Genomic DNA, 7,586 nt, shown 5'->3' on the forward strand with positions numbered 1-7,586 from the left:
ATATGGCGGGAGATATAGATGGAGCTAATTTTTTAGAGACAAATCTGATATTTGTCAACTGGTTGAAAAAAACCAGGGGATTTTCTCCTAATCCTCCCTTGGATGTGAAGGCGCGTTAACAGCAAAATGCAGATGGTGTTCTGTGCACGGAGAGTACCCAGCACTCAGCGCAGTGCATACGGAAAGGCGCAGCTAGCCTCGCTAGGGCTCAACACAACCTGCAGATAGCGAACTCCCCCCCACATTCAATTAACAAGTCACTTATGAAAGCAGAGGCATATTAGTTTATTCCAAAGCGCAAACTTTGCAAAATACATTTCTTGGTTGTTTCTCTTTACTTTTTGTTTCCTTGCTGACATAACATCCTTACTTCTAGGCTGTGTTCATCAAATATTCAGTTGCAACTCAATTCCAATAAGGAAAAGAAAACAAATTATAAATAAAATGGAGGCATAAATCTTTCAGGATCCTAATTCTAACTTTCCCTTGGAGTGTTTCTGTCTTTATTTTGTCACATTAAGCAGTTTTGCTTTCCGTTCCCACTGCTAGGCGTGGCTGATTTTACACTGGTGGAAAGAGCCCTTTATTCTTCTGCTCTCTTGTTTTGGAACACTGTGCATTTTGTGGTGTCACTTCTTTTATGCACAATTATCACTTGTGTAACTTCTGGTTTTGTTTTTATGAGAGACAGAACAATAAAACCTATGTGATGTTCTTTTTTTGGTTGCAGTGGGACTGTTGTATAAGCCTGCACTTCACTTCATCAAGTACAGCTGCAGTGTGACTACAGCCGACTGCCACAGTCCTGACTGCTTTATCTTATCCTGTAGTTTCTCTGGTCATTTTAGCACCAGAATGCAACATGGCACAGCACTTTGGTTGCATTCCTAAACTGCTTTGTGGCTCTGCATTACATTTGACATTGTACTGATGGTCATTGTGTGGCCTTTCACAGACGTCAGGTCAAATATATTTAGTATCATGTCTCAGCTTCACAAAGAATAAACAACTCAGAAAATCTACTTGAGAGGAACATATGGTACATTGAAATACAACAGACCTTATTATTGTGTGGATGGACTTAAGGGTGTGTACTTCTAAACCAATTATTGGATATATAGCTACTAAGTTTGACAGCATGGGACAGGGCAGATTTATTTGAAGAGGTGAGGGAAGACGCTGACAGCATAAAATCCACAATAGGTGCGGAGGGACAAACCATAAGACCTGCAAACTCCAGACAAACTGAGCTTATTTACCTTCACTTACACTCTCATAGTGTCTCATATAATCACTTAAAATTAAGAATAATAGCATTTTTTTTGTCCTTGCTATAGATTCCTCAACAAGGGACTACTAAGAAATGAAAGCAGATGAAATCAAACCAGAATTATATGTATTTACTAGATCTCATTTGTTTATTGTGTGCATAACAGAATTTATGAAAGCAAAATATAATACAAAATGTTTTTTGACTCACTGTTCTCTATTCAAAACTACTAGGTTGCAGGGACTTTATCAAGCTGCATTGTCCTTTCCTACATTTAAGGTAATAGCTATAAGGAAGAATCCAAATTGAAACGCAACAGGCGAGAAAGCTATATTAGTCTGCAGTGTGTGTGTATTAACAAATATACACACCGCACAAGCTGACTTCTATTGATCAGTCCTACTACAGAAAAAAAGTTGACATTATATGCACTATGAAATTCAGCATTTTTTTAACCTTCAGCAATGCTTGTCATTCGCTTGTAAAATAAATATATAAATATACACCAGGAGGAAGAGAAGAGAAAAAAAAATCACTAAAGCTCTTTTGCTGTAATTGGCTGAATAGCAAGGGCAGCAGAAAATTTACAGGCAGACAACAGTGTGAAGGGGACTCGGTCACAGTGCAAAACTAAGCCCTCAGCACCAGCAAGGGAGTAAGCAAGCCAGAGCAGCAAGCAAGCGTCTAGGTGCCTGTCTGGCATATCTTAACTAGCATGAGGCACTTGTGTCTCCCTAGCTTTGGCGGTAAGCTGCAGATCACAGTCCATTTTCTGGACAAGTTAAGTAAATAACCCAAGCAAGCATGCATAAGACAGTGACAGGGAAAGAGAAATCCCCCAAAGTCACAGTGGTGACACTCTACTAAATCCAATCAAACTGAGGAGGGAGCGGGAGAGAGACAGACAGAGAGAGAGAGAGAGAGAGAGGGGGAAGGAGGGAGGAAGATATCCTCTTTGCTGCCGGTGTGTGTCCAACAGCATTGATGCAATAACACCTCATTCAGTGTTTAGCCCTTCTCAAAGGACAGGCAGGGATAACACTTTAAACCCTGTGGCTTTATCTCCTGCAGATTTTCCATAAAATGCCAAGCCAGGGAGCCAGGGCCATGTGACTACCATGTAGGTCAGGGCAGATGGGGGGTAGAAAGTGTGGGAGGTGAAGGGAGAGAGACAGAGTGGGGGAGGATGGGAGTTTTATAATGGAACTGTTGAAAATAGCAAGCGGTAACCAGATTAGATCAATTAAGATTCGGTCTGTATCTGTTGCTGAATAGAGCAAGACTGAGAATTCAAAGGTAAAGACAGCTACAGAAATACAAAACAGAAGACATAAAGTGCTGTGTCCACAACTTTTACTTAATTTAACATTTTTGTGACTAAGAAAAGTTAAAGGTATGTTGATGTCCAGTCAACTCTATTTGCAATGCAGTATCTGGAAACTCTATATTTCTTTTTCCTCATTTTCCTCCAATCCTTGCATCATGTTAGTGATCATTTGAGAAGTGTAACAGGATTCTACCATGGTGAACGCATTTATGTGTTGGCTTGATCAGCTAATGTCAAGACATGCGATATCCAAGCGTCAGTTAAGTAAATAAAACCTCCAAAAACTAGGCGGCACGCTCTCTGCATCAAAGACGTAACTGAGACCCTCAGTAAGAAATCTCTACCATCACTTCTGGTATGGCTACATGCCTTTTGGATCTCCCAACTACACAGCTAACACCATGTTTGACAACATAGTAGCTCAGATGTAAGCCGAACTGTTAAATTCTTCCAGCAGGCACACATTATCTGTCGGAGCAGCTGAGCAGTTTGAAGCTGTTTTATGGTCAGCCATGTCTCAGAGTTTGAAAAGTCTTAGCGTATATAATAAAGAGCAACTTTATCCTCCTTATGATAGTCAATAATTAGACAGGTTTGTGTGAGCAATGACCTGAGATACATATCTAAAGTCTTACAATTTATTATATCAATGGGTAAAGTCTATCTGTGCAACCAGCCAGTGATAATGGACATTAACAGTGATCAGTAAACATAACCAGATCGGTTATGTAACCTCAACGAACCGCTCAACCCACCTTTCACGACCTTTGTAAAACACCTGATTTACAATATGACATGCATTATTTTTGTGAACGCTGTGTGTAGCTGTGGACGTTTGATAACCATTGCCACGGGGAAAACAACAAAAGCTCTCGTGCATATCAAACCTACCTCCAAGCAGGTAAATCCTGACCTTATAGCTACACTCCACAAATTCAGCGTACTCCACATCTAGCCCCCAGATCTTGGTTTCTATGAAAGCATTTTCTGGTGAACTGGTTGATCATTATCCATGACATTTTCAGAGTACAGAGATATGTCAATATTCTGAAGCTCAATGGGCTTGTATAATTGAACTAAGGGCCCTTAGTTTCCATATGCTGAGGGCACAGGTTCCCAGTGGAATACCAGTGACGCTTGATGGAATACAAAAGATGGACAGGATTAGGCTTTGTGCTGTTGACTGACCTTGACCTATTTGCTGACCCACATCCTCACTCAATCACACGATTCTATTTTGATCAATAAAACTCAGGTGAATGTGCCAAATAATTTACCCAAATAGTGACTGTTCCCTCTCTGAATATCTACATTCTTTTTTAGCGTTAGTCCTGACCACCACTGGTTAGCTTTGTTTAACCTGGCCTCAATCAAACTCAAAGGCACCATCCCTGTGAAAACAGTATTGATCAAAACTAGCATCTATCCATGCATAAGAGCTTGTTTCAATTGATTTTTCCTCTTTGAGCTGAAAAATATAATAGAGTTGATATGAATTACAGGGTGTTTTGCTTCAATTCATCAACACAACCCAGATAATGCTCGCCGTTGCCAGGGAAACATGATAACAGTTTTTGTCTGTTTTCCAACAATCAATTACTTTAATGCATTTATGCTACTGTTTACAGAGAAACACATGACCGTCAGTAGAAGTCAACAAATACCGTAATTAGATGGTTTATGGCAGAAACACACAGAACATACTGGCGGGCTCTAAGTGGGCGTAGATGATCAAAAACATTTCATTCCATTGGAAATAAACCATATCTTAGTTTGCCACTGCAGAACAAACAAAGCTAGCACATTATGCTACCTACTGCATCATATTTATTTGTGTCCAAATGCAGGTCATCCCCATAATTTTACATTTTGCTCAGTGACATAGTATTAAATGTGTTGGTCTGTTCTGTTATAATAGGATGAGTAAATATAATACTATAATGAGCTGTATAAAATTTATATATAAATTGTTCAGCGAAAGTTGCAGCCCACTCATATCCTTCCACACTATCCCAGTTGTCACGTTATGCTCAAAGATTTGCAGTCTCTAATTCCCAAGCTCAAGGCTGATCAGTGTTATTCTAGTGACACTTCCCCTAAAGCCTCCTGACATTAAGCCTTTATAAGACAGTTATGGGTATTACATTGGTCTTGCAACATAAACTACTTTTTATGCCTTTACCATCATGTTTAAATAAAACAGCTACAGCAACAGATTAAACTCAATAGGCCAACAGGCTACCTCCTGCCTTGTTAACAAGCTATTATTGTACTGTTATCCTTGGAGTGTCTTCTGTAGGTTTTAGGCTTGGGGCCTTAATATTATTGATGTAGCTGAGGTGCAGTGTTATATAATACATACGAGTAATGCCTGTTTAAATTTATTTCACTGCCCCTGCCCAATTCTCCATTCATATCATTCTGGGCCAGCGAGGCACGTAATAATAAACCAATGAGAGTGGACTTCCGCTAAATAATTCTCAGGCAAAGACTCTTAAGAAAACAGGGAAACTCAACTTACACTTCCCCCCACACCAAAACAGGCAATTGTAAAGCGGGTAAAGAGATTAAAGTACGTGGCATGGTAATCGAGGGCTTACCTTGCCACTAAAGCTCGTCTATCCTCACCCCTCAACTTAAAACTATCTACAGTTCAGAAATGACATTAGCTTTAAGTTTGATTCCAATTTAAGGAAATAATCTCCTTTTACTGCACTGCCACTTCATCCTCACAAACCTACTGAGTAATTTACCATAGTGAGCTGCAACTTGAATGTGCATTCACTGATGTTCAAGCTGTTACTACTTTGGTCACAGTTTGACTGACACAGTGCAGAGGAACAGGGTGTGGTGACTCCGGTTTTGATATTATGCGGTGACAAATTACACCATATGCAGTACTGTTAGGTCAGGAACAGGTCAAAGTTTTCAGTTATCCAGTCAAATATCTCAACATCGTCTAGATGGATTTTCATAGAACTGGTACACACACAAGGCTCCAGGCTAACTTTTCAACTGGTAGCACTGGAGCTACCAACTTTCTCAGTTGGTCGCACCAGCACTTGATTTGGTCACGCCCATTCTTTTTGTTGCAGATAAAATAAATTAATGATAATAAATGTGCTGCTTTGGTTCTGATGCCACAGCCTGTCTCTGTCTGCACTGCATACTGATGAACTTAGCCTTCAAGGAATTCTGCCAGGAGGGCCTTTCTGGCAGAAATCCTCTCATTTTAACCCAAACCACGATCATTTTCCTAAACCAAACCAAGAAACTGAAGGCAAATTTCTCCAAACATGTCTCCACTGCAGTCACCACTCTGTAGTCTCGTTCAATGTCCGGCTCACAGCACTATCTGATTGGTTACACATCTCAAGTAATAGCCTATATCAAGACTGAAAGCTGCTGTACCACAGACAGCAAAGACAAACACAGACCGAAGCTGCTCTAGTGAGCGAGCGGAGCAGTGTGTCGAACATGCAGCAGATATTATTCAAGTTGTAACAAAAATTATAATCCTCGACACTGACGTTGCAAAATCACCCAATGATTCACCTGGTAATGTTCTTTTGTAAGTAATGGTAGTACTGGATGTAATGTAACTTAAGTTGTATGAGTAGAAGAACTGCAAGGAGGAAAAGGGAGTGAGACAGTGCCTGAATGCAGCAAGAGATGTGACCAGATTATCATAACATGCAGCACAGTGATGCTACAGACATTTCATAGACAATTGTGCATTCAACCCGGGTACTTCAGTAACCCTTGGACCTTCTCTTTGGTGCCATCATCAAGTCAAAATTTAAATTTGTCCAACATTTTAGCCCATGACCAAAACTATTAACAGCACCAATCACCTTCAGTTGTACTTTGTATTCAATACTAACTAAAAGTAAGCATTCTACACAATAAACTAGATGTTTCCCATTTTTAGGAATAAGGTAGGAGTAAAGTAACATTTATCCCAATGTTGGCAGTAGTTGAAGAGCTTATTACTGTCGAAATAGAAACTGCCTGGCAGTGGTGCTTGCAGGCTGGCTAGACACCTCAGTGAATACAATTGTCAGTCTTCACAGGTGAGAGCATGGTGAGGGATCACGTTATTGTCACTACACTAATGACTTCTAGTGGTTGGTTGAGGCAACTGGGATGTTGAAGGTGCAACCTTCATGTGCATTGCATCCTCCATGTAAAGCTCTTTGCTGTCTGGTGCGAACAAGCAATGGAGGAACATCATCGGCAAAAAGCAGAAATGTAATCTTGTCATCTCCAAACACAACACTCCACTAATCTTCACTAAGAAAATAGTGCTGATATGTGAAGAAAAAGAATACAGACACTGATCTTACGTAGGTTGTACAATGGTCAGATGGCATGTAGGATGACATGGCCCCATATTTCCACAGTTGCCCCCACATGCCACCCTGAGGGGTGCATTCATAGACCTGAGAGCTGGTCTACTTTTCTGTGATAAAGAATCTGCAATGCTCCTCTTGAATCTGGGTTTGACTCTCAGCTGGAGCCTCCATTCCAGCACAATCATATTTGTTTTCTCAGAAGGGCTAAATTGTGTGATGCTTAATTATTAAAACACACCCTTCAGTTCCATTGTTTTAAAAAGGGAACAACCACAATATCTCAAAGAAAATCTTGTCAACCTCCGTTTGCTTTGTCAATGCTGAGAACTCTGCCTTCCTTAGTGACCACTGCCAAACAAATAGGCAAGGCGTCCCCCAAGGTTTTCGGCTCTGCATCCTCCACAGAAATAATTTTCAAAATCAGGTCCCTTGAAGTCATTTTTCCAAGACCCACCCAGACTTCTTCAATGTCCCTGGCTTTTGCTTCCACAGCCACAGATGCTACTGTCCTCACACAAGAATCACAGGGATCTCACACAGTCACATAGATGTCACTCTCTCGATCTTAAAGGAGAACACTAGCGCTCGGCCAGGAACTCGTGACCCTCCCAGTACAGCCTGGCACCGCTCACTC

This window comes from Epinephelus fuscoguttatus, linkage group LG7, assembly GCF_011397635.1.
Source record: "Epinephelus fuscoguttatus linkage group LG7, E.fuscoguttatus.final_Chr_v1".
Classification (NCBI taxonomy): Eukaryota; Metazoa; Chordata; class Actinopteri; order Perciformes; family Serranidae; genus Epinephelus; species Epinephelus fuscoguttatus.